The sequence below is a fragment of the Balaenoptera borealis genome, assembly GCF_965194805.1.
Source record: "Balaenoptera borealis genome assembly, chromosome: 12".
NCBI lineage: Eukaryota > Metazoa > Chordata > Mammalia > Artiodactyla > Balaenopteridae > Balaenoptera > Balaenoptera borealis.
This window is the reverse complement of record NC_138869.1, coordinates 59,899,348-59,927,226: the sequence shown is the minus strand read 5'-3', so window position 1 is coordinate 59,927,226 and position 27,879 is coordinate 59,899,348. Positions and strand designations below refer to the sequence as shown.

The following is a 27,879-nucleotide window of genomic DNA, read 5'->3' as shown; positions in this document are numbered from 1 at the left end:
CATTCATCTATTGATGGACACTTAGGTTATTTCCATATCTTGGCAATTGTAAATAATGCTGCTATGAACATTGGGATGCATATATCCTTTTGGTAGTGTGTTTGTTTTTTTCAGATATACGCCCAGGAATGGAATTGCTAGGTCATATCATAGTTCTATTTTTAGGTTTTTGAGAAACCTCCATACTATTCTCCACAGTGGCTGTACCAATTTACATTCCCACCAACAGTGTACAAGGATTCCCTTTTCTCTACATCCTCCCAACATTTGTTATTTGTGTTCTTTTATTTTTTAACATCTTTATTGAAGTATAATTGCTTTACAATGGTGTGTTAGTTTCTGCTTTATAACAAAGTGAATCAGCTATACATATACATATGTTCCCATATCTCTTCCCTCTTGCATCTTCCTCCCTCCCACCCTCCCTATCCCACCCCTCTAGGTGGTCACAAAGCTCGAGCTGATCTCCCTGTGCTATGCAGCTGCTTCCCACTAGCTATCTATTTTACATTTGGTAGTGTATATATGTCCATGCCACTCTCTCACTTTGTCCCAGCTTACCCTTCCCACTCCCCACGTCCTCAAGTCCATTCTCCAGTAGGTCTGCATCTTTATTCCTGTCCTGCCCCTAGGCTCTTCATTACCTTTTTTTTTTTTTTTTTTAGATTCCATATATATGTGTTAGCATACGGTATTTGTTTTTCTCTTTCTGACTTACTTCACTCTGTATGACAGACTCTAGGTCCATCCACCTCACTACAAATAACTCAATTTTGTTTCTTTTATGGCCGAGTAATATTCCATTGTATATATGTCCCACATCTTCTTTATCCATTCATCTGTCGATGGACACTTAGGTTGCTTCCATGTCCTGGCTATTGTGTTCTTTTTGATGAGAGTTCTGACAGGTGTGAGGTTATATCTCATTATGGTTTAGAGTTGATTTGCATTTCCTTGATGATTATCAACGTTGAGCATCTTTTCATGTGTCTGTTGCCCATCTGCATTTCCTCTTTGGAAAAATGTCTATTCGGTTCTTCTGCCCAATTTTTAATCGGGTTTTTTGTTTTTCTGTTGTTGATTTGTATGAGCTGTTTATATATGTTGGATATTAATCCCTATGACCAGATATATTGACACTTTAAAATTCAAACTTTCTTTGACTTTTAGAAAGTTAAAATAGCATATATTTCATATACTTTAAAACAGCCCTAAAAGGTTTTGAGCAATGTCCTTAATCAATCCCATTAGCATGAGGCTAAATAAATAAAAATCTCCAGATTATCTCAGGTCAGGTTTCACCACTAAATCTGTTCATGTCAAATGAAGTTTTGCTGCCAAATGGCCTATGAAAAAATGACGTTTTCCCAGCATTTTGAATTTTGGAATACTGTTGAGGAATTATAGACCTATAACCTATAGCCTATTATTAGCATTAGATAATTTTATTTGATTTACAGATTAAAAAATATCATCCTCATTTTATGGCTGGCAAAACTGAGATACAGAGTAAATTAATAACTTTTTCTAGGTGACAGAGCAAGAATGTTATCAAAATAGAGATGATGTCAGAGTGCCCTGACATACACCAAACCCCCAGGGATCTTCTTAACTTTTTAATAGAATCCTTAGTTATTCAAATGACTGCTTCATTATGGCTTGCTTGGACCATGATGACAGCCATTTCTCTAGGCAGGCCAGGACCTCAGCACTTCTCAACACCATGGTGCTGCACCCAGTTTCACTGGCTTTTGATGCACTGGGGCACTGGTTGTGTAATTGCTCTAAAAAGCTCTAGGGCTTATATACCAAAATATGCATGTGTGACATTGTTGGGATGGGCTAAATTAAGTGTATCTGCTCCTTGCAAGGTCCATTTTGCTAGCGTTTTCCTTTCCTCCCTTTGCTGAAGTCAAGAGGACTGAAGCTAGCTTCCTTCTCTATCTCCTCCCAGCTCTTAAAATTTTCTGCTCTGTTTCGCTGGCACCACCCATGCCAGAACCCAGGGCGTGTTTCACTGCTGCAGCTGTTTCACTATTTTTGTCAACACAGAAGTTAGTCTCAGAAGTAATGGCTTAAAATAATTCACCTGATGTCCTCTTGGACATCTGAAACCTGAATGACTTCACAACACCTGAGGATGCTGAGAAACCTGTGTTGTCACTCGTGGTGTCTTTAGCAGAAAGCTGACATTAGCATTCAGGTGTTTTCTTTGCATGTAGGCATTCATTCATTCCTTTATTTGTCTGTTTATCCAGGGAGCATTTATGAAAAACCTAGGAGCGAGCTAGTCGCTAGGAAGGTCACACGAAGATCACTGGACAGCTGTCTCTCTGGAAATACAGTGGGGAAATAATGTTTTTCCTCCCTGGCACAGATATGTCATAAATTAGCCGAAGCATTCACAACTTTCCAATGATGTGAGCCAAGGCATCATTCATTTTTTACAGCCACACATAAGAAGCCAGGCAGGGTAGTTTAATGTCATGGGTTAGGAGCACTGGGCTTTGGTGACATATGGCTTGGGTTCAAAATCTGGCCAACCATTTACTAGGCTGGCTGATTTGGAGAAGTCACCTATACATTGAGCACATTTGTGGGTCCATTTGAGAATCCCCTGACTTTTGGTTCTGCTGTCTGTGAAATGTGGGTGATGCTGTTTTGCTGAGGAGCTTAATGAAGCCATTTGTGTGTGTGAATTCAGCCTGATGGTGACATGAAAAATAGATAGTTTTCTTTCCCTCCATTGCTGTACTCTGACCTACTCTTTGATATCTCCCTCTCAGTCTTTTCATGAGGCATTCTCTCACTTTTTATTGCCTTTAACAATAAGGACAGTATTATTTTCAGCCATTAAAACGTTTAGTCTAGTTTACATTAAAAATCTACATAAACAATCAAAAGAGTGAGATGAGCTATTTCAATATATATAATTACATATTAATTTATATATAACTATATAATATAATTTATATAATATATTAATATATATTTATAATATATTAATATGTATTATGTATTTCAAATACATATATTATATATATTATACATCTTGTAACAATATATATGACAAATGATTCACCCAGAATATACAATATATTAATGTATATTATATTTATATAATATATATATTTTTAAAATTTATTTATTTCATTATTTATTTTATTTTTGGCTGCGTTGGGTCTTCATTGCTGTGCACGGGCTTTTCTCTAGTTGTGGAGAGGGGGGCTACTCTTCATTGTGGTGCGTGGGCTTCTCATTGTGATGGCTTCTCTTGTTCTGGAGCATGGTCTTTAGGTTGCATGGGATTCAGTGGTTGTAGCACTTGGGTTCAGTAGTTGTGGCTCACAGACTCTAGAGCGCAAGCTCAGTAGTTGTGGCGCATGGGCTTAGTTCCTCCGTGGCTTGTGGGATCTTCCTGGACCAGGGATCGAACCCATGTCCCCTGGATTGGCAGGCAGATTCTTAACCACTGCACCACCAGGGGAGCCCCATATATTGATATATATTCATATAATATAGTTTTATAATGTATTAGTATATTATATATTTCAAATATGTATATTATATATTTCCTACATGTATATTATAGGAATATGTATATCATACATATTATGTATCATACGTATTATGTATAATTATATATTACACATATTATAATAATATTATAATATTGTACGTATTATGTATAACTATACATAATAATACATATTATGCATAATTATACATATTATGTATATTAAAGATATATTAATATATTATACATTGAATTTAATATATAATATATTAATATATTATTTTGACATAACACATATATATTTAATATATATTAAATATACATTATATATAATATAAATATATTATATATTTTAATATATTATTATACATTATCAATATATTATTATAACACATATATATTTAATATATTATTATGACACATTATTATTATTTTATTATTTTAATATATTATTATAACATACAATATATTATTTATTATAATAATATCTCAAAATATTATATATTATATATTAAACATATTACATATTAAACAAATATATATTATATAGTATATATATTATATATTATATATATGAATATATTATATATTCTTATAATATAGTTATATATTGTATTAATATATTTTATATTTCAAACATATATATTATATAATATATAATATATTATAGAAATAGTTTTATATTTAATATATTTATATGTAATAAATTTATATTAATATATTTATATTATTAAATTTATATTTATAAAACATATAAAATATATTAATATAATTTGTATTATATAATATTTCAATATATATTTTATAGATTGTATATATTTGAAATATATAATATATTAATATATTATCTATATTAACATATTATATTTTGAAATATATATTATATAATATATATGACAAATTACTCACCCAGCATATATAAAGCACTTCTACAAATCATTGAGAAAAAAAGCAAGCCAATAGAAAAATGAGCAAATGACTTGAACAGACACTTCATAAAAGAGGATATCCCACTGGCTGATAAATTTATGAAAAGCTTCTTAAATTCATTAATCACCAGAAAAATGCAAATTAAAACTACAGTGAGATACTACTATATAGGTACCAGAATAGTACCTATTTATTTTATAAAAAGGCAAAAGTGATCATGTATTGAGAATATAGAACAACAGGAAATTTCATTCAGCTGCTGATGGGAACATAAATTGATTTTCCCAACATGGGAATACTCTTTGGCAATATCTATTAAAATTAGACATAAGCATATGCCATGACCCAGCAAACCCCCTCCTAGGCGTAGACCCCACAGAAATGCATACACATATGTTCACAAAAGGCATTCTCTGTAACGTTTATAGCCCCACAGTGGCCCCAAACTGGAATCTATCCAAATTCTCACACAATCAAATATTATATGACAATGCAAATCAATGATTTACAACTCAGCAAGAACATGGATAGATCTCATAAATGTAATATTGAGTGAAAGAAATCAGTCCCCCAAAGACTACATATTCTATGATTCAATTTGCAATTTGTTTGAAGTACAGAAACAGAAAAAACTAATCTATAACATTGGAGGTCATTTTTTGGGAGAGTAATAACTGAATAGAAAGAGGGCAGGAAGGAGACTCTTCTGTTTCTTGACTGGGATGCTAGTTATACAGTGTGTTCAGTTTGTGAAAATTTATCAAACTATGCACTCATGTATGTGTATTTTTCTGTATGTCCCTCTTCAGTAAAATTCTCTTCTTTTCCCCATGGCTCTGGAATATTTTTCACTTATCCTTACCTTGCTTTTCTGTACCTTCTTGTATCACCTACCCATTCTTTTTACACTCCTATTCTTGAGCTCTGGGATGCTACAGTCCAGAGCCCAAGGAGACCTGGGCTGGGGTAGACTCTTCCCCGTTCTCCCCACCTCCCAGACACGCTCTGTATATCCAGGTAGAGCTCTCTCTGCAGCTCTAGTTCTTGGTCCTACGAACCATCTTGGGGATTCCTGAACACATTACACACCAGGATCTTCTTGTGCTCTGCAGCCCTCCCACCTACCTGATGTGGGGAAAATCATGACATGGCCTGCACAAAACTTTTGAGAAACATTCAAAATTTAATGCAGAATCTGATCAGCCATAACCAGAATGTGAGTGATTCTTTACATCCAAAGGCCTGAGTTCTTCAACAGATCAAGTGTAAAGAAAAACATGGTTTGGGTTCTATGGAGTAAAATAGACCTTCAAGGAATATTGAATTAAAACAAATAGGCAAGAATAAACTACCATGTCTAGGGATGCACTAAAATTATTTTTTAAAAATACACACAAAAATGATTACTATACCATCAGGGTAATGGTTACCTGCTGGGTGTGGGATGGGGGGAAAGAGTCGTGATTGGGATGGGCACGTGGATGGAGCTTCTGGGGTGCATTGGTGTGCTGGTTAGTTTTATGTGTCAACTTGGCTAGACTACAATGCCAAGTTATTTGGTTAAACATTATCTAGATGTTTCTGTGAAGGCGTTTTTCTGACGAGCCTAACATTTAAATCAGTAGGCTTCGAGTAAAGCCAATTACCCTCTATAACGTGAGTCCACCTCATCCAATCAGTTGAAGGCCTTAATAGAAAGGCACTGCCCTCTCCCAAACCAAAATCTCTTTATGGTTACCAAAGGGGAAAGCGGGGAGGAGGGATAAATTCAGAGTTTGGGATTAGCAGATACATACTACTATATATAAAACAGGTAAACAACATGGTCCTACTGTATAGCACAGGGAATTATAATCAATATCTTGTAATAACCTATGATGGAAAAGAATCTGAAAAAAACCCCATGTATATATATATATATATATATATATATATATATGTATATATATATATATATATATATATATTCTTTGCTATACACCAGAAACTAACACAAAATTGTAAGCCAACTATACTTCAATTTTTAAAAAAATTAAGGTTAAAAAAAAAATGAAGAAAGAATTCTGCTAGGAGATGCCTTCAGACTCAAACTGAAACATCAACTCCTTCCTAGGTCTGCAGGCACTGCCCTACTTTGCAGACTTTGAACTTGCCAGATTCCACAATCACATGAGCTAAATTGATTGTCGCTATAGGCTACAAACTAGGCAATGGACTAAGTGCTGAATATACAAAAATAAAAAAGCCATAAACTTGAGTTTAAGTACCTTCCCTTTGAGGATGGATGGGGACACAAAGCTGATTCTCTGCTCACTTCCTTTCTTTATCACCATTACCTGAAGGCAAAAGGTCTTCTTTTGGGAACACATGCTAAAAATAAATTGACTCCTATTAGTCCCTTTTGGGCAATTGGTTGCCTAAGGAACACATCCAAAGGTCAATGTCTTTGTGTGAAAAGTGCATAAAATTGCTGTCAGGAGGGATAAACATAGGATATTAAAAGTTAACGTAAACAGGACTTCCCTGATGGCGCAGTGGTTGGGAGTCCACCTGCCAATGCAGGGGACGTGGGTTCGCGCCCTGGTCCGGGAGGATCCCACATGCCTTGGAGCACCTAGGCCCATGGGCCACGAGTGCTGAGCCTGTGCTCTGGAGCCCACGAGCCACAACTACTGAGCTCGCTTGCCTAGAGCCCGTGCTCTGCAACGGGAGAAGCCACCGCAATGAGAGGCCCACACACAGCAGCGAAGAGTGGCCCCCGCTTGCCGCAACTGGGGAAAGGCCGCACGCAGCGACGAGGACCCAATGCAGCCAAAACATAAATAAATAAATTTATTTTAAAAAAAAAGTTAACATAAACAAAGATCACAGGTTTAACTCAATGTTAACTGGAGTCTCCTGGTTCCTTGAAATCTAGACAGGATTGATTCCAACACCTAGGTCGTGGTTTTTAGAAGTCCAAAGCTCTTCTTTTATTTCATATTTTAATTTTTTTTAATTTTGAAGGATACTTTTGCTGGATATAAGATTTTTGTTGATAATCTTTTTCTTTCAGGAATTTAAATATGTCATCCCACTAAAGCTCTTCTTAAATGTTCTCTTTTACTCTATTATGTGGGAATGGGAATTTTTCATCTCCCATGTGGCACATCTCCTGATCCTCCCTCCAAAGGAACTACAAATCAAGAGTTTTATTGCATGTTTTAGGGATTACTGGGAAGGGTTCCATTAGATACTATAGAGCAAATAACTGGACTATACTAAAAAATTCTATTAAAACATTTTTTTCACCACCTTCATCATCATGTAGCACTTGAAGCAGAATTCTCAGCATCTTCCCAGTTCCTCAGTGGGCTGAGTTAAAATCCTCTCCTTGTCTCCTGGTGAGAATTTTATCACTCACCTTTTGTGGTCTCCATTTCTGCCATCCCACATGCACACAGCCATCTTCTACACCAGTGGGGCTATTTTCCCAAGACCTGCACCCACTCTGGGTGAGAGATTGTTCACAGCCCTCACCTAGGAGAATAGCCAAATCCAGCCTTGGAGACAGTTTTCTTCACCCCAGTTCACCTCCACTCTCCAAAACATCCTCACAAGAAAACAGAGAAGTTGAGTTTGATTAAATAAGGCCTGACCACGTTTCCCAATGATTATTAGAACCAGAAGAGTCAGGGATAAAATGTCAAAAAATTGTTGAGACGAGAGAGATGGAGCGACCTTCTTCTTCTGTGCTCTGAAGAGGGACCTTACATCTTTGCATTTCCAGTTGCTTCTTCTTGAAATGTATTCCCAGACTCCCTTCTGCCTAGGAACATGTTTCTTCTTCTTCTCCTTCTCTTTCTTCTTCTTCTTCTTTCAGTGTTTCTTCTATTATAAACAACTTGAGAAATCTTTCAAAGTTAGCTCCAGAAATTTCATCACTGTCTACCATGATTTCTTCTAGCCTTTCTTTCTCTCTCTAATAAAGTAGTTATTTTAAGACAATATGATTTGAGTGTGACTACCTTTCCTACTAAACTGTGCATTATTTGCGATTTGGGACCATGCCTGGTCACAGGATTTTTTCCGAAGCAGTGTGTGTTTCTTAAGGTTGTAAATAATGGAAAGATGGCATTTAAGAGGAAATTGTGTTGATGCACGTATGAGTTGTCCCAGAAGGTTCATGGTTTTTTTGTTTTTTAAAAATTTTATTTATTTTTGGCTGCACTGGGTCTTCGTTGCTACGCGTGGGTTTTCTCTAGTTGCGGCAAGTGGGGGCTACTCTTCATTGCGGTGCGCGGGCTTCTCACTGCAGCAGCTTCTCTTGTTGTGAAGCACAGGCTGTAGGTGTGCGGGCTTCAGTAGTTGTGGCATGTGGGGTCAGTAGTTGTGGCTCGCGGGCTCTAGAGTGCAGGCTCAGCAGTTGTGGTGCACAGGCTTAGTTGCTCCGCAACATGTGGGATCTTCCCAGACCAGGGTTCGAACCTGTGTCCCCTGCATTGGCAGGCAGATTCTTAACACTGTGCCACCAGGGAAGTTCCCAGCAGGTTCATGTTTTGAAATGATCCAATGTAAGCTTTCTTACAATTAAAGAAGAAAATTTAGCCTTATAAAGGAAAACACCTAAAACTCTGGCCAGTGTACCTTTCTTTATGCAAGAAACAGATGATTTAGTGGCTTCAGGAACTGCTAACTTTCTACTATTTTAAGTTATTAGGAGAGACTGCAAGTGTGGATAAAGATGTTGCAAAGATATTTACCCATGTTTTAAAAAAATTGTGGGTGTGGAATCCCAGGTACTATTGGATTTGTAGGGAAGATAAGACTTTTCCTCTGTCTTCTTAGGTTGTGTAATAAGGCCTGTAAATTAAACTGACAAAAGGCAGATTAACAGGAGGAAAAACATACAAATTTTACTGATGTTAATATTTTATGTGGCATGAAAGCCTTCATAGAAAAGAAAGAGATATTGTAAGAATGGGATAGACCTGGAAACTTACATGCCATGTTAACAAAGAACAGTTTGCTGTGGAGACCAGACATGACAAAGGGAAAAGGGGCTGGGCTGGGGCTGCCAAATTATGGGAAAGTTAGGAAATATGTGGGGGAAACTAATGGGAGATAAAGGTTATTTTAGTAGGTTTGTTTGCACAGATTCATCGTGGCGTCAACTTTTCGTGTCTGGAGATAAGAATGTTCTCTTCTTCCTGGTGCAGGGAGAGCACTTTTCTCATATGAAATTGTATGTCCTGCTTTTAGGTAGAAAGGGGGAGGTCAAAGACCCCTTCCTGCACCTGCTTTTCCTCAAGTGTATGCAGCTCAAAATAATCCATATAGCAGGATGGCATATTTGGGAGTGACATGTTCTGATCCCCTTCAGAGTGTAGGGTTTTTTTTTTCCTGCAAATCACCACCAATACATTTATTTGAGGGAGAAAAGGTCAAATCTTATTAGGAACTTTTAAACTGGGTAGGACTAGAGACCCTGATCTGCCTAACTTCTGGGTGTTCACAGCTGCATGGGTGACCAGGTCCTGCACATGAGGTGTCACCATGAAACTGATGAAGAGGGGGACACATTCTGAGCAGTCACACGATATCCCATTCAGAAGGTGCTGCCTTCTTCTTATCAGAAAAGTAGTGCTGAGAAAAATGAAAGCAGAACCTAGCCAGGACTTCCTAGCACACGCCCGGACGTGATGGTGGCCTCCTGAAAGGGGATCACACCCTATTTACAAAGTAGGAGAGTGATGCTCCCAGCTGAGCTGAAGGATGAGAGCTGGGCCCAACTCGAGGGGTGTGAATAGGGGGTGGGACCTCACCCCCTGAGTCTTTGCCCTTCTGACCTGGGCCTCCACAAGCCATTCTCTGGTCCCAGCACAAGGCAGACTTGGCAAATCTGCAATGGAAGGGGATTCTGCCCCAATTCTTCAGCGCCACCCCACTTCCTCAGGTCTAACAGTGACCAAGCCACTGGGTGCAGGCTCACCTCCACCCATCCCCTGCTTCTGTGCAGACACATGGCAAATATGGAACCCAGAGCCCAGCTGGGCTGGAGCACATCTAGGTGTTGCTGGGTTGGTCATGTAATAGGTGCCTGGAGATGATCAGGCCTCATCCACGGTGGCCAGGCTGAGATAGTGTGGGCTTGTGTGTGTGTGTGTTTCTTTTTTTTAAAATTGAAGTACAGTTAATTTACAATGTTGTGTTAGTTTCATGGAAGTTAGTTTCAATGTTGTGTACAGCAGAATGATTCGGTTATATATATTTATGTATTCTTTTTCAGATTCTTTTCTATTAAAGGTTAATACAAGATATTGAGTATAGTTCCCTGTGCTATACTTTGTTCTTTGGTCTTTGTTGTTTAAGAGACAGTGTTTTTTGAGGTGGTTCGGGGTACTCCAGGGCAAAGCATGATGACACCTGGTGGTGGAAAGGCAGGCTGGAGCCGCGGAAAGGCTCGCCCTGCCCACTCAGGTCCTTCCAGCAGTGGATCCGGATTTGAACTCTGGGGAGTGTGTGGGGAGCCCGGCCTGCAGCCATGGGATTGCCCACCAGCAGGAAGGGGTAGGTCGGCATGCCACTGCCACCCCCATGGGGTAGCTTGGGATGGATGACCAGGGCCTGGCTGAAGCTGTCATCCACCAGGTAGGCACTGAGGAAGTTGCCAGCAGGTTACAGCCCTGCAAGAAAACCGCATCTTCTAGGATGTGAGGGATTAAGCTGACAAAGAGTCCCAGCAGCCCCTCGTCTTTGAAAATCTTCCCAATAGAGCTGAACTCTCCACTGTACTTGGTCTCCTGTCCCACAAAATGGACCATGCAGCTATTGAGATGACACGTAAGGGGTGAGCCAATATGCGGGACATGCCCTGCATCATCATCAGGTAGGAGGTCTCCTTCACCACAGTCTTCAGAGAAGTCTTCGTGTCATCCTTGCTGGAAACCTGCTCGATATCATCCGGAGAGAAAATCTTCTTCATACTGCCCAGGGTCATGGTGGAGAGGGCAGTGGACGTCAGCCAGCAGCTCAGGCCTCGGAACAGCCTACCTTCCCATCCACTTGCACAATGTCCTTGGCGTAGGTGAAGAAGGTCGGAGGGTAGAGGACCTTCCTCCCCAGCACGTTGGTCTCAACGGTGTGGGCACTGGCTCACAACCCATCTGATGGGCAGCTCCATGTAGAGCATTTGGTGACTGAGCTCTGTCACCCCTGCGCCCAGCACCATGAAAAGAGCTTGGTAGTGGGGTCTTGGTCCCCAGAGCCCAGGCCCCCCAACGCGCTGTCCATCCTGCCAGCTGAGGGTGGCGGATGTGCGAGGATATGCAAGGAAGCACGAGGTTGCACTGGGATGCTCGGGGAGGCGCGGGGAGGCACGGGGGATGCGTGGGTGGTGGATACAGATCCTGGCTTTGACCCTGCCTCTGCTTCGGCTCCGGCTCCGGCTCCCACCATCCCCAGCACTGCCGCGAGCCCACCTTATGGTTTTAATTTTGATGAAACTGGCTTCTATTAAAATCAAATGTCTTCAGGCCCTACATCTCTGAGGAGGACATGTGGGAGGAGAGCAAACTCCAAGGTATAGGGCTTGCGAAAGAGGGTAGGTTCAAATGATGCTAGAGATTTACTTGTGTTAATAATTTTTATTAAGATTATTAGTGTGTGTGTGTTAAAGTTCTATTCCAAAGTTTCTTAAGTTTTTATTGAACTGCCTCCAATCCTATTTTTTCCCATAATACAGGATGCAAAAATTTTCAGTAAAATGTATTTAATGTTAGAGCAGAAACGCATGTATCTGCAATTCCTAGCAAAAAGAAAGTTCTCAAAAATATTTGCTAATTGGGCAGGCATTATAACTCTGAGAGTATATTCCCAGAACATTTTACCTAAGTGTCTCTTATTTACAGCTGAGCTCACCTTATCTCAGATTCCTAAAGAATTATCTACCTTGACAGTTGCAATTCCTTTGTGAAATAAACCATTCCTGTTTCTCATTATGCCTTATTTATTCTCCTCCCAACATGACCTCTTAATTACGTGTGTATCTGTGTTTCCCATTAGACTGTGAGTTCTGCCAGACCGGGTATCTGGTAGGCACTCCACAAACACAAATCGTTGAATGAATGTATCAGTGTTAGGTGAATGTTTGTATCACTTGCCAACCTACAATCTTAATTTCTCTTGGGAGAGATAGAAAAATGACAAGGTGTATCCATCAACAGCAGGGAAGCTATTTCTAATGTCTTGCATTTATTAAGTAATACATATGGACAAATGTTTTAATATAATCCTCATAACTATATCATATCAAAGAGTACTTTTATTGCCCCCATTTCATAGATGAGGAAACTAAAACTGAGAGGGATTACACCATCCTTCCCAACATCAAACAGCCAATAAGTGTCAGAGCTGGGGCTGATACCCAGGTGGTCTGATTTCATGCCAGCTCTTAACTGGCATGCTATATTATCTCCAAATTTCAACAACATTATTTCAATGTCAGTGTTGTACAAATGTGTGTGTATGTGTGAATGCTGTGTTTCATCATAACCAAAGATGTTAAAGAACCTATAACTCTGAGTGACTCCAGAATATTTCCCTCATTGGATGTAACTGTCTTCAGAGTCTCCTCTTTTTTCTAGAAGGAACAGAGGACTTATTTTAACCAACCACATTCAGACTTATGAACTCATTCTGTCTAACCTGGAGTTGTAGTTTGCCATCCTCAGTAAGTCTAACCACCTGAACCACACCACCTTTTCGTGCTTAAGAAACCCAGATTCCTCGGGCTCCCTCCTCCTCAGCCATTCTGTGGATGTCTTCTCTGCTGTTTTCTCTTGCCAAGGAAATAAACTCAACAAAAACTTTCCCTTCCTCTTTCCACCCCCTCCTCCTTCTCCTTCTTCTTTTTTTTTTAAAAGCTCTGATAGTCTTTGATTTATTCTTTGATAGTGTGCAGTGCTGTGCGAGAACATTCCAGAAGGATATTCACTACCATTAGATCCCAAATGCCAGGTTTAGAAAGTTTACTCTTTTTCAATCTCAGTCAAATAATTAGACTAATCTACTTTGCTTCTGAAATACCATAAACTCATATAGATTGAGACATAGCGAAAATTATGTCAGTGAGTGACAAAATGACGTAAGAAAATGCAGCGTCCAAGTTCTGTAGAGGAGTGTACAGTCATCAGAAGCAGGTCAGCAAGATGTTGCCTCATGGAAGCCCTTTGGGAAACTGTTCTAAAGGAAGGACTCAGAATTAACCAGTTAACCAATGGTTTATAAATGGTTTCTACTTGAGGCTGTAGTGGTACTAAAAAAAATTTGAAAATTTGAAAAAATTTAAAAACAGGGTATTCTCTTAAGTAAGCTAAAATAGGCCCCCACCCCAAATAATCCCCTGAATAACCCCAAAATAATCTGGGTTATTCTGGTATTTTCAGAGCCAAGTTTTTATCCATAAACTTCCATTTAATTCTTTCCCAAGTAATTGAAAATTCAACATTTGGGAGCCTGTGTTCTTAAGGTTTATTCTATCTGTTATGTAGAAAGTAGAGTTTGTGTGTATGTGTTTGTGAGAGAGGGCAGGCATGTAGGAACACGTGTGTATGTACACTTACATGTATGTCATGTAGATCACTGCATTCCATACAAAAGTATTCTTATTAAAAAGAAGAAAACTGGAGAAACACACTTATGTAACTCCCCTATGCATATTTTAAAGGGATTTTTTTGGTTTGTTTGTTTGCATATTTGTTTTCTCTGTATATCTGAATTGTGATAGCTATTCAAAGTTTTTTTGAACAGTTTGGCTGAATAAATGAGGAAAGAAGAGTGAGAATAAAGACGAGTGGGTATAATCTGTGATTTTGTGGGAAACCAGAAGGCAACTTTAAAGATTTTTCTCAATTTGGGATGTATAAGGAAATGGTGCCCTTTACAATATGCTATGCTTTGAAGCTGGTGTTTCAGAGAATTTTTCCTCCTTTAAATTGGATAATTTATAAATGAATGCTCCCAAAGGAACTCTTAAAATCAAAGAAAAACATAGGCTGCTGGAAAATTGATTTGTCACCAGTACTTTTTAGCCTAAATATTTTTCAAATTTGATAATGACTTGATTTTAAAATTTCATACGCTGAACATCAGGAATATACAAATAATGTAGATGGGAGGGATGGACGTGGTGAAGGTGTCTCCTGGGGAAATGTTTCAGCCACATCTCTCATATCATCTCATGGAAATAGGTCATTACTTGCAGTTGTACTTACATACCTCTGTTTTAATATTCGGTTCAAGTTGGGAAAGGAGGAAAACAAAATTCATGCTGGACTTGTGATCATCACGTGCTGTGTCATGTTTTCTGGATGTCTGGGTAGATCTGATTTAATTCTCAAGGCAATCCTGAGAGCAAAGTGGTGCCGTGATTCTACAGATGGGGAAGAGGAGGCAGAGAGGGGCTGGAGAGATTATTCACAATGAAGTTTTTTTAATAACCATTTTTTAAATTGAAGTATGGTTAATTTACAATGCTGTGTTAGTTTCAGGTGTACAGCAAAGTGATTCAGTCATATATATTCAGTTATATATATATATATATATATATATTCAGTTATTATATATATAGTCTTTTTCAGATTCTTTTCCATTATAGGTTATTACAAGATATTGAATATAGTTCCCTGTGCTATGCAGTAGGTCCTTGTTGTTTATCTATTTTATATATAGTAGTGTGTATCTGCTAATCCCAAACTCCTAATTCATCTAACCCCCTCCCCTGCTATCCCCTTTGGTAACCATAAGTTTGTTTGTTTTCTATGTCTATGAGTCTATTTCTGTTTTGTAAATAAGTTCATTTATATCATTTTTTAAAGATTCCACATATAGGTGATACCATATGATATTTGTCTTTGTCTGTTTGACTTATTTCACTTAAGTGGATAATCTCTATGTCCATCCATGTTGCTGCAAATGGCATGATTTCATTCTTTTTCATGGCTGAGTGATGAAGAAATGAAGTTTTAAAAGGTTTTTATGGCTCTTTCCAACTCTTTCCACTGTAGAAGCAGTTCTCAAACTTGAAGGAGCATGACAGTTCCCCAGAGCGCTTATTAAATACAGGTCACTGGGCTCCACCCTCAGACCTGCTGATTCAGTGGTTCTGTGGTGCAGCTGAGAATCTGCATTTCTAACAAGTGCCCAGGTGGTGTTGTAGCTGATCCTGGGGCCACACTTTGAGAACCAGTGTCCTATAACAGAGGATGGGATCTCTAAACCCATATTAGTCATGCCCTGTTAATAAAAAGTGAGTATCCAGTGCCTGATTGGAATCTTGAAAATCTGCAGCCTGATGTGCTTTTTTGCTCCTCAGATACAGTGTGTGTGCCCTTGGGGAGTGCGGTGGTTTGCCTGGGGGTCCTCAAAGCTGCAGGGTAAACACAATGCATCTTTAAGGAGTAACGGTTTTCTTTGACGGTAAACAGTTTAACATGCTATTTTTATATTAAAACAAACACACAGCTGGGCTATAGAGGAGAATACAAATTCATATGCATCCCTGAGATAAAGCTCTAGATTTCAAAGAAAGTCTGCCCTTGTGGTAGACAGCTTTAGGCTATGTTTCCACTCTCAGAGCGTACAAGTTGGCTGTCCTCTGGCAATGAGAGAGTTTAGCTGAAGAAAAAAAGAGGTTACTTTATGTTGCTATTAAATACTTTCTTGACCTGAGAGTTTCTGTTTCTGGATTCAGATTCTAGTCTCTCCCTGACCTGATATTCCCCAGGGTCTAGCCTTCAGGAACAGGTACACAGGCCTTTTTCTGAGGACATACAGAAAGTTGAAATTACTATTTTAGCACTGGATGCTATAAACTTCAAATTAAAAACAATATAGTAGCACAGGGAACTATATTCAATATTCTGTGACAAACCATAATGGAAAAGAATATGAAAAAGAATATATATATATGTGTGTGCGTGTGTGTGTGCACGTGTGTATAACTGAGTCACTTTGCTGTACAGCAGAAATTAACACAACATTGTAAATCAACTATACTTCAATAAAATCTAAAAAAAAATAAGGAAATTAAGTATATTTTAAGCCTCTTTTCTTCATGGAGGAAAATAATTCAAAGTCAGCTTGGGGTGATGTCTTCCTTCACTGTGGATCCTAGAAAAGTCTGGGATTCATTGCATAGGTATGTGCATGACACCTCCCCCCCGCCCAGCAAACACATAAGTTCCTAAGTCAGGGGCCCTTTCCCAGGCTGCACTGTCCATCTGGAGCGAGTGCCCTGCTTTACACCAAGCACAAGCGCAGGGCCCTTTCTTTGGTCCCCAGTTTACAGCTTTGCTAAGGGCAGTGGCACTTACTTACCCCCTCTTAGAAGTTCTCTCACTATTGGTTTTGTTTGGCCCACAAGCTGACAATGGTTTTGCAGTTTTAAATGGTTGAAAAAGATCAAAGCAGGAATAATGTTTCATGACACATGAAAATTATAAGAAATTAAAATTTCTATGATAAGAAAGGCAGTTTCCATAAATAAAGTTTTATTGGAACACAGCCACACTTATTCCATTTTATTGTCTACAGCAGCTTTTGGCTGCCTTCCCACTACAAGAACAGACATGAGTAGTTGTGGCTGAGACTTTGTAGCCCACAGAGCCAAAAAATAGATACTGTTTGCCAGAAAAAGTTTACAGATTCCTGCTCTAGACTGTGCAGGAGGCAGGCACATTCTGTACATCTTAGATCCAGAATCAGACCAGGTCCCCACTTATCCTCCCTAGAATAGGTTCTCTCATCTCTCTGTCCTTCCTCCAAAGAAAGCTTTGGTAGCTGGTGGTTGTCTGAATGCCTGACAGCTCTGCAACAAAAACAGTGATGTGTCCTGAAAATAGGGTGTCCAGGCTCAGAACTCAAGGCTTTTAGAGATGAGGGAGGGAAAATTATCTCTTATTTATTTTTATGCCAGTATTTTTTAAAACCCTAAATTAATGTCAGTACATTTTCTTAACCTAATTCTTTTTTTAAATTTTTAATCTTATTGAAGTATAGTTGATTTGCAATGTTGTGTTAATTTCTGGTGTACAGCAAAGTGATTCATTTATACATATATATATTCTTTTTCATATTATTTTCCATTATAGTTTATCCCAAGATATTGAATATAGTTCCCTGTGCTATGCAGCAGGACCTTATTGTTTATCCATCCTGTATATACTAGTTTGCATCTGCTAATCCCAAACTCCCAGTCCTTCCCTCCCCCAACCCCCCTCCTCTTTGGCAACCACAAGTCTGTTCTCTATGTCTGTGAGTCTGTTTTGTTTTCGTAGATAAGTTAAATTGTGTCATTTAAAAAAAAAAATTATTTATTTATTTATGGCTGCGTTGGGTGTTCGTTGTGGCGCGCAGGCTTTCTGTTGCGGTGAAACAGAAAGTTGCGGCGAGCGGGGGCTACTCTTCGTTGCCGTAAGGGGGGTGTCTCATTGCGGTGTTTTCTCTTGTTGCGGAGCACGGGCTCCAGGGGCGCGGGCTTCAGTAATTGTGGCTCGCCGGCTCTAGAGCGCAGGCTTAGTAGCTGTGGCACACGGGCTTAGTTGCTCCACGGCATGTGGGGTCTTCCTGGACCAGGGATCGAACCCGTGTCCCCTGCATTGGCAGGCAGATTCTTAACCACTGCACCACTAGGGAAGTCCCCAACTGTGTCATATTTTAGATTACACATATAAGTGATATCATATTTACCCTGATTCATAAAGTCTTTGTGAGGAAAGGCTCTGAGAAAATAGGAATGGATTTGGGGTTTGCCCTTTATCCCATCAATGCAATAAAGCACAACGGGTAAAGAACCTTGTACAGCTCCCTAGGTGACGATGTTGGTAGTGGTACCACCTTTTCACTTTTTCTCCAAGGAGAAAAGTACTCACTCACTCACCAGCACCTATCTCCATCCTGTCTTCTCCCCAGAAAGCAGAGCCTGAATCAGGGCTTGTGTGCAGCTAGTTCATTATGAAGGGTGATCCTGGGAATACGCTTGAGAGACGAAAACAGGATTAGAGGAAAAGCCAAGGCAAGGGTGCATTCTTTAGTTTCTTCATCCTTAAAAAAAAGCTTTCTTGAGATGTAATTCACATAACAAAAATTTCCCTCATTTAAAAGGTACAATTCAATAGTTTTAAGTATATTCAAAGTTGTGCAGCTGTCACCACAGTCAAATGTTAGAACATTCTCATTATCTCAGAAAGAAGCCTTATTCCGATTAGAAGTCACTTCCCATTTCCCCCCAACCCTCTCCCAGATCTTGGTAACCACCAATTTACTTTCTGTCTCTGTGGATTTGCTTATTCTGAAAATTTCATGTAAATGGAATCACATGAGACTGGCTTCTTTCACTTAGCATGTTTTCAACGTTCAGCCGTATTGCAGAGTGTGTCAGCACTATGTTTCTTTTTACTGTAAGAAACATTTTCTTGTATGAACAAACCACATTTTATTTATCCATTCACCAGTTGGTGGACATTAGGGTTTTCTCTATTTTTTGGCTATTATAATGATGCTAGGAACATTGGTATATTTTACAAGTTTTTGGTGGACATATTTTCAATTTTCTTGGGTGTATTCCTATGAGTGGTATTGCTGGGTCATATGGTAACTCTATGTTTAACCTTTTGAGGGACTGCTGACCTGTTTTCCAAAGTGATTGTACCATTTTACGTTCCAGCTAGCAATGTATGAGTGTTTCAATTTCCCTACATTCTTGGCAACACTTGATTTTGACCATTGTAGGAGGTGTGAATTGGTATCACATTGAGGCTTTGATTTGCTTTTCCTGATGGCTAACGATGATGAACACTTTTGCATGCTTACTGACCATTAGTATGTATTTGGAGAAAATGTCTATTCAGATCCTTTGCCCATTTTTCAATTGAGTTATTTGTCTTTTTATTATTGAATTTTAAGAGTACTTTATATATTCTAGATACGAGTATTTTTATCAGGTACATGACTTGCAAGTATCTTCTCCCATTCTGTACATTGTTTTTTCACTTTCTTGATGGTATCCTTTTTTATTTACTTTTATTTTTAACATCTTTATTGGAGTATAATTGCTTTACAATGGTGTGTTAGTTTCTGCTTTATATCAAAGTGAATCAGCTATACATATACATATATCCCCATATCCTCTCCCTCCTGCGTCTCCCTCCCACCCTCCCTATCCCACCCCTCTAGGTGGTCACAAAGCACCGAGCTGATCTCCCTGTGCTATGTGGTTGCTTCCCACTAGCTATCTATTTTACATTTGGTAGTGTATATATGTCCATGCCACTCTCTCACTTCGTCCCAGCTTACCCTTCCCCCTCCCCATGTCTTCAAGTCCATTCTCTATGTCTACATCTTTATTCCTGTCCTGCCCCTAGGTTCTTCAGAAACATTTTCTTTTCTTTTCTTTTTTTTTAGATTCTATATATATATATATATATATATATATATATATATGTGTGTGTGTGTGTGTGTGTGTGTGTGTGTGTGTGTGTGTGTTAGCATATGGTATTTGTTTTTCTCTTTCTGACTTACTTCACTCTGTATGACAGACTCTAGGTCCATCCACCCACTACAAATAACTCAATTTTGTTTCTTTATATGGCTGAGTAATATTCCATTGTATATATGTGCCACATCTTCTTTATCCACTCATCTGTTGATGGACACTTAGGTTGCTTCCATGTCCTGGCTATTGTAAATAGAGCTGCAATGAATATTGTGGTACATGACTCTTTTTGAATTATGGTTTTCTCAGTGTATGTGCCCAGTAGTGGGGTTGCTGAGTCATATGGTAGTTCTATTTTTAGTTTTTTGAGGAACCTCCATACTGTTCTCCATAGTGGCTGTATCAATCTACATTCCCATCAACAGTGCAAGAGGGTTCCCTTTTCTACACACCCTCTCCAGCATTTATTGTTTGTAGATTTTTTGTTGTTGGCCTTGATGGTATCCTTTGAGTACAAAAGTTTTAAATTTTGATGTAGGCCAATTTATCTATCTTTTCTTCTGTCACTTGTGCTTTTGTTGTTAACTATAGGAAGGCTTTGCCTTTCCCAAAGTCATGAAGATGTACTTCTATATTTTCTTCTAAGAGTTTTAGTTTTAGCTCTTATACTTAGGTAGGTGTGTGATCCATTTTGAGTTAATTTTTGTGTATGGTGTGTGAAGAAGGGGTTACAACTTGATTCTTTTGCATTTTCATGTCTTGTTTTCCCAAAACCATTTGTTGACATACTTTTCTTTCCCTCATTGAATTGTTCCAGTACCCTTGTCAAGAATCAGTTGACCATATATGTGAGGGAATATTTCTGGATTCTCAATTCTATTCCATTGGGGTACATATCTATCCTTATGCCAGTTGCCACACTGTTTTGATTACTGTACCTTGGTAGTAAGTTTTGAAATTGGGAATATGTGCTATAGACTGAATACTTTTGTCCTCCTAAACTTATGTTAAATCCTAATGTATTTGGAGGTGAGGCCTTTGGGAGTTGCTTGGATCATGATTTATGGAATTCTCATAAATCTGATTAATGTCCTTATAAAAAAGATTCCAGAGAGCTCACTCACCCCCTTTTCACCATGTGAGGACATGGAGAAAAAAAGCCTATTTATGAACCAGGAATTGCGCTCTCACCAGACACCAAATGTGCAGGCATCTTGGACTTCACAGCTCCCAGAAGTTGAAAATTTTGGGTTTTTAAAATAATTAATTAATTAATTTATTTATTTTTGGCTGCATTGGGTCTTCGTTGCTGCGTGTGGGCTTTCTCTAGTTGCGGCAAGTGGGGGTTACTCTTTGTTGTGGTGTGCAGTCTTCTCATTGCGGTGGCTTCTCATTGCAGAGCACGGGCTCTAGGCTCACAGGCTTCAGTAGTTGTGGCACACAGGCTCAGTAGTTGTGGCTCGCGGGCTTAGTTGCTCTGCAGCACGTGGGATCTTCCTGGACCAGGGCTTGAATCTGTGTCCCCTGCATTTGCAGGCAGATTCTTAACCACTCCACCACTAGGGAAGTCCCAATTTCTGTTTTTTTATAAGCAACCAGTTTATGGTATTATGTCAAAGCAGCCTAAATGGACTAAGGCAGTGAGTCTTCCAATGTTATTCATCTTCTTCAAGATTGTTTTGGCTATTCTGAGACCTTTGAATTTCCATATGAGTTTGAAGATCAGCCTGTCAATTTCTTCTGCAAATAAGCCAACTGGGATTTTGATAGGGATTGTGTTGACTCTGCAGATTGCTTTAGTGAATATTGCCATCTTAATAATATTAAGTCTTTTGATCCATGAACATGGATGTCTTTCTATTTGTTTAGCTTTTCTTTAATTTCTTTGAACAATGTTTTCTAATTTTCGAAGTGTAAATTTTATACACCTTTTGTTCAAACACTTTATGACTAAGTATTTTATTCTTTTTGATGCTATTGTAAGTGAAATTGTTTTCTTGATTTCATTTTCAGATTGTTCATTGCTAGTATATAGAAATACAGTTGTATTTTGTATATTTCTCTTGTAGTTGTGCAACCTTGCTGAACTTGTCTATTAATTCAAATAGTTTTTAGTGAGTTTCTTAGGATATTCTATATACAAGGTCATGTCATCTGAACATGCTAGAGATAACTTTACTTTTTCCTTTCCAATCCAGATGTTATTTATTTCATTTTCTTGCCTGATTGCCCGCCTAGCACCTCCAGTACAATTTGGAATAGAAGTGAGGATAGTGAACATCCTTGTCTTGTTCCTGATCTTATGGGAAAAGCTCTCATTTTTCTACCATTAAGTTTGATGTTAACTGTTGGTTTTTCATAAATGCTCTTTATCAGATTGAGAAACTTGCCTTCTATTCCTAATTTGTTAAATCTTTTAATCATGAGAGAATATTGCATTTTGTCAAATGTTTTTTCTTCATCTTTTGGGATGATTATGTGGCTTTTGCCCATTTTTTTCTATTTTTATGGAATATTACATTGATTGATTTTCAGATGTTAAACCAACCTTAGATTCCTGAGATAAATCCTATTTGGTCATGGTTTGCAATCATTTTTATATGTTGCTGGGTTTAGTTTGATAGTGTTTTGTTGAAGATTTTTGCATCTACATTCATAATAGACATTAATCTAAAGTTTTCTTTTCTTGTGATGTCTTTATCTGGCTTTGGCCTTATAGAATGAATTGGGAAATGTTCTTTCGTCTTCTATTTTTCATAAGAGTTGGTAAAGAATTTGTACTATTTCTTCTTTAAATGTTTGGTAGAATTTACCAGTGAAACCATCTGACTGGATACTATAAAACTCCTAGAGGGGGGCTTCCCTGGTGGCGCAGTGGTTGAGAGTCTGCCTGCCAATGCAGGGGACACGGGTTCGAGCCCTGGTCTGGGAAGATCCCACATGCCGCGGAGCAACTGGGCCCGTGAGCCACAATTACTGAGCCTGCGCGTCTGGAGCCTGTGCTCCGCAACAAGAGAGGCCACGATAGTGAGAGGCCTGCGCACTGCGATGAAGAGTGGCCCCCGCTTGCCACAACTAAAGAAAGCCCTCGCACAGAAACGAAGACCCAACGCAGCCATAAATAAATTAATTAAAAAACAAACAAACAAACAAACAAAACTCCTAGAGGAAAACATAGGCAGAATACTCTTTGACATAAATCGCAGCAGTATTTTTTTTGAATCCATCTCCTAAAACAAAGGAAATAAAAGCAAAAGTAAACAAATGGGACCTAATTAAATGTAAAAGCTTTTGCACAGCAAGGGAAACCATCAACAAAACAAAAAGACAACCTACTGAATGGAGGAAAATATTTGTAAATGATATGACCAATAAGGGATTAATAGCCAACATAGAGAAACAGCTCATACAGCTCAACATCAAAAAAGCAAAAAACCTGATTAAAAATTGGAATTGTGCATCCTTGAGCCTATCAGCAATGGAGGCCCCTGCAGCTGGATTCTGCCATATCCCTCTGAAAGATCCGATGTTTCAGAATTGTCCACCAAAGGAACAGAAGAGAGGAGCATTTTTCTACCCACAGCTCCCATCCCCTATCACTAAATGTTTCCTTGTAAAGTGTTATCTCCCTTGCACTTTCAGGATTTCCATGTGTGAGTGCCAAGTGAGTTCTTGTAGATGTTCCACATAGCAGATTCAGAGAAGCAGCAAGTCAGCTGAAGTGTCGTGCTGTTATGTGTAACTGCAGGTAAAGCGTCCAGGTAGAAGCTTATTGTGCCAGTGGCTGGAGTAAATGGTTTGATGGAAGACGTGAATTAGGGTACAAAGCTACTCAATATAGTGCATCCATAGAAGTCTTCAACCTCCTTTTGCTTTCCACTATCTTTAATCATTCACAAAGACTTCAAAACTGTGCTCACCCCTCCAAGTCTACAAAAGGCTTAAACATGAGGGTTCGTGGAACAAGCTTCAGGTACTACTTCTGCAACTCATTCTAAGGCCACAATATTCATTTCCTTTCTCTATTTCTCACTGTATATTTCCCTCACCTTTATTCAGCACTTCAGTGCAGACAAGTTGCTTGCCTGGTAGGGTAACTCAGAACTTCATCTCTGGGGGATATGAGTCCTCAAATTGTTTTACCTTTGTTGAACTGTGGTTTCTACAGTTTCCCATTTACAGTTATTACTGAACATGGAAGCACTAAATGATGCCCCAGGGAAGCCCTGTGGTACCATATTGTGCTCCTTCCTGTCCATCACTGTATAACAGCATCCCTCCCTCTGCATGGTAATGGGATCAATTAGAACTGCCAATATAACAACACCTTTCCTTGCTGGATGTTCTACTGTCACAAGGAGCCCCAAAATGGCAAGGTGGTAGTTATAGGTTAAGGTTACATGGAATCCAACCCAGCAGAATTTAACATTTTAGGGACAAGAAGAACGAATTCCGAAAACTATAATCTGGGTATGATAAGTGTTGTCTATCTCACTTGTATCCCTTGGTTTTCTGACCAATTGATTCTGGCTTTTAGGGACACAGCACCTTGTTTATCAGCCATTGCTTCAGTACCAAATCCCAGAGCACAGTGTCCCAGACTCACAGGATGTTGTCCCTGAAGTGGATCTCATAGGAGACTTCAATGAGCCATTCCATCATGCCATTAGGCTGCCTGTTTCTGAGTGATGTGATATATGGTAGGGTTAGTGGATCAAGTGATCAAATGCCCACTGCCATAAAAAGGGTCTTTTAGTTGGCGATGATCGGTAGCATATGCAGCTGTAAAGGTGTTCTTAAGTCTGTGCATGGTTCCAACAGAGGGACTATAGGCCAGGAAGGCAATCCCATATCTGGAATAGGTATCAATTCCAATAAGTAAAATTCGAGATAAGAGTTGTCTGATAAATCAATCTGCCAGTAAGTGGCTGGCAGGTCTCTTCGGGAGATAGTGCATCAGACTCTGCTCTTGGCAGGCTGAGCGTTCAGCAGTGACCTTGGTAAGAGGAGTCCCTTGCTGTGTGACCCATACATTACCTTCATTCCTGTCACCATCACCATAGCAACTCTGGTCCAAGGGCCTTTTGTGCAAGCTCTGGGGCAATGGTTACGTTAAAGTGAGCTCTAACATGAAACATGAACATGAGCATGTTGTGTGTCCTTTCCAACAAGTTCACCCCTGTGCCTGTTCTCCATATTCCTTTGCCTCTGTTCTTCTGATCTCATTCCTTCCCTGCAGCTGACAAATAAGAAGAGCCATTCAGCAATGCCCAGAATTGGATATTATTATACATTTCAGGTCGGGTCATTTCTTCCTCTGTTATAAAGCAAGGACCACATGTCCTGTTCTTATCTTTGCCCATTGGGAGTATTCCCCTCAAGGCCACCTCTGACCGGGCTTCTACATGGCAGCATCATCAGCCAGCACCAATACCCAGAACTGATCAGTCAGAGAATTGGACCCACGTACCTTCTCCTAGGATCTGTGTCCCCTTGAGGATGTAAGACATGAGTTGAGAGATGGGCTACCTCTTCCTGTAAGTTCTGTGTGCCTTCAAGACCTGTCTGTGCCTGATCCTGGAGGTACCATTTCCATCATAGGAAGGATGCTGCTGCAGCCACCATACATTATGGTTTGATGGATCTGATAGTATCAGTTCATAATGGGCAACCCAGACACATAGTTCCTTGGTGTCCTGTGGTCAGGCTCTTAAGATTCTGCTAGGGCTTCTTAGAACTCCAAGAACTGGTTTTCAAGTGGCAAGTAGTTTTCTTCTGCTAAAGACCTGGCCTTATTGTAGAATCCAAGGTATGCACACTGGACTCTTCTATTGAGGCTTGTCAGGGAAAATACACTGCATTCTTATTCAACATGAGTGTTCCTAACACCATGATATCTGTTGGTAGTATGGCCTTAGTGGCAGGACAGCTTACGCTACATCCTGGAATGGCTGCCAACACCCTTGCTCTGAACACCCCTGAAATCGGGCACTTTTCTGCATCACTTGATAAATGGCTCAAAGCAATATTCCCAAGTGTGGTATGATCTGCCTCTAAAATTCAGAGAGATCCACGGAATGCTATACATTATTTTTAGACCTATGGGGCATAAGGGCGACAACTTCTTTTCCGCTTAGGAGAGGGTGTCCTGACGTGCCAGACCCTGCTCCTGGGATACTGTGGTCTGTATGCTGTAGTCACAGATCTTTGTGGATCAAGACTCCCTGGTTGCCAATTTGGCTTTGCTTTTCCTCAGGGTAATTTCATTCATCTTGCCTCTGTCTGTCAAGTAATGCCACACAGCCTCTGCTGTCCTTATTGAAGCTATAAATCCCAGCCCTTGTCGGCATCTCCTACTGTGAATGCTGTCTTGAAGGACACAGCACCAGGGAGCTTCAAAAAGATGCTGCTGTTCCCCTCATCAGTGTAATGTCCGGGCCACCAGCTGACTCTCTCCTGGGCTTATTTTTATGTCTAATCTTGGGGTGTTACTGCTTTTTGAATCTTCTACTTAAATCTTCTAACAAAATCCCTGTAAACCCCTGGGAACCACCTCCCCAATATGCCATAGTGTGGCTTCCTTGTGTTGTGACAATACATGGGACCTTGGGAAACTCTTATTTTCAGAAACCTAAGAGTAGATTCATAGTCACCATCTATTCTCAAAATTACCCACAATTTCAAGACTCATTTCATACACTTCCTGTCCCTTGGGTCTCAATCCAACAGGGATGGAAGTGACACTAATTCCTTACTGGTTCCTGCTCTCTCTTATTTGCCTGAAATCCTCTCTGTTTTCTCCCCAGCTCAGAGCTGGTTTGGCCCTCATTTGGGAGGCATGTGGGGAGGTGTGGGAGCCACTGCCAGTGCTCACTGATACCTACTTTTCTTTTCCTTCTGGGCGTGTGAGAAATAGAACTTCTTTCTCCATGCTGTCAACAGAGCCGTCTCACTAGTTCCCACCAGTTGTCTGGGGTCAGATATGTTGTATGTCACCCTGGAGCTGAGGCAGTCATGTTATTAGTCAGCTCAGGCCGCCATAACAAAATACCATGGACTGGGTAGCTTAAACAGTAGGCTTCTGTTTCCTCACAGTTGTGGTAATAGGTGCTGGCAACTTTGGTTTCTGGTGAGAGCTGTCTGCCTGGTTGTAGACTGCTCCCTGCTTGCTGTGACCTCACACCGCTGTCCCCACAGGTGAGCAGGGAAGGAGATCCAGCACGAGTTCCTGTGCCTCTTCCACTTCTTATCAGGGCACCGCCCCCATCAGATTGGGACCCATCCGTAGGACCTCATTTCATATCAATCAAAATAAAGGTCCTGTCTCCAAATACAGTCACATTGAGGGCTAGGGCTTCAACATATGAATTTTGGGGTGACACAATTTGCTCCATAACAGGAGGGAATGTCTCCTGTGTCATCCTCCAACTTGCCTGGGAAACCCTGAAAGTGTGTTCAGATGGCACAGATGTTCCAGATGGAAGGGAGCCGAGTGCTGAGCTATGGTTGGAAGGTGCTACCTTGGAAAGCCAATGGGACCACAGAGAACTTGGATTAAGGAAAAATATGTATGTAGTCATGGAGCTATGGGGGCTGCTTTGTTACTGCAGCACAACCCATCCTATCCTAACTAGTACAGGGGACTGTAGCCCCTGGTATGTATATGTTCCCCAGTTTTTGCCTCATGACTATCCCAAGGTCCTTTAAATCTAGGAAACTTTATGTAATTTTTCTGTATAAGAGTGGTCATAATTTCAAGAATAGGTAATATTTTGTGTATTGCTTCCCCCCCATGTCATGATATAGTTCCATAAAGATCATTTTACTGACTCCACAATACTTCGGTCCAAAGGCTGAGATACTCTAATTCTGAAGACATTCTTTTTTTATTTTTTTTTTAAACATCTGTATTGGAGTATAATTGTTTTACAATGGTGTGTTAGTTTCTGCTTTATAACAA

The 27,879-nt window shown here is 39.7% G+C and overlaps 1 pseudogene across 1 annotated transcript; it reads right to left on the bottom strand.

Moving 5' to 3' along the window:
- Positions 1-417: 417 nt before the first annotated feature.
- On the bottom strand, positions 418-19,897 carry LOC309608488 (mitochondrial carrier homolog 1 pseudogene; annotated as a pseudogene). Its single transcript has one exon. The product of its transcript is annotated as a mitochondrial carrier homolog 1 pseudogene (transcript).
- Positions 19,898-27,879: the final 7,982 nt, after the last annotated feature.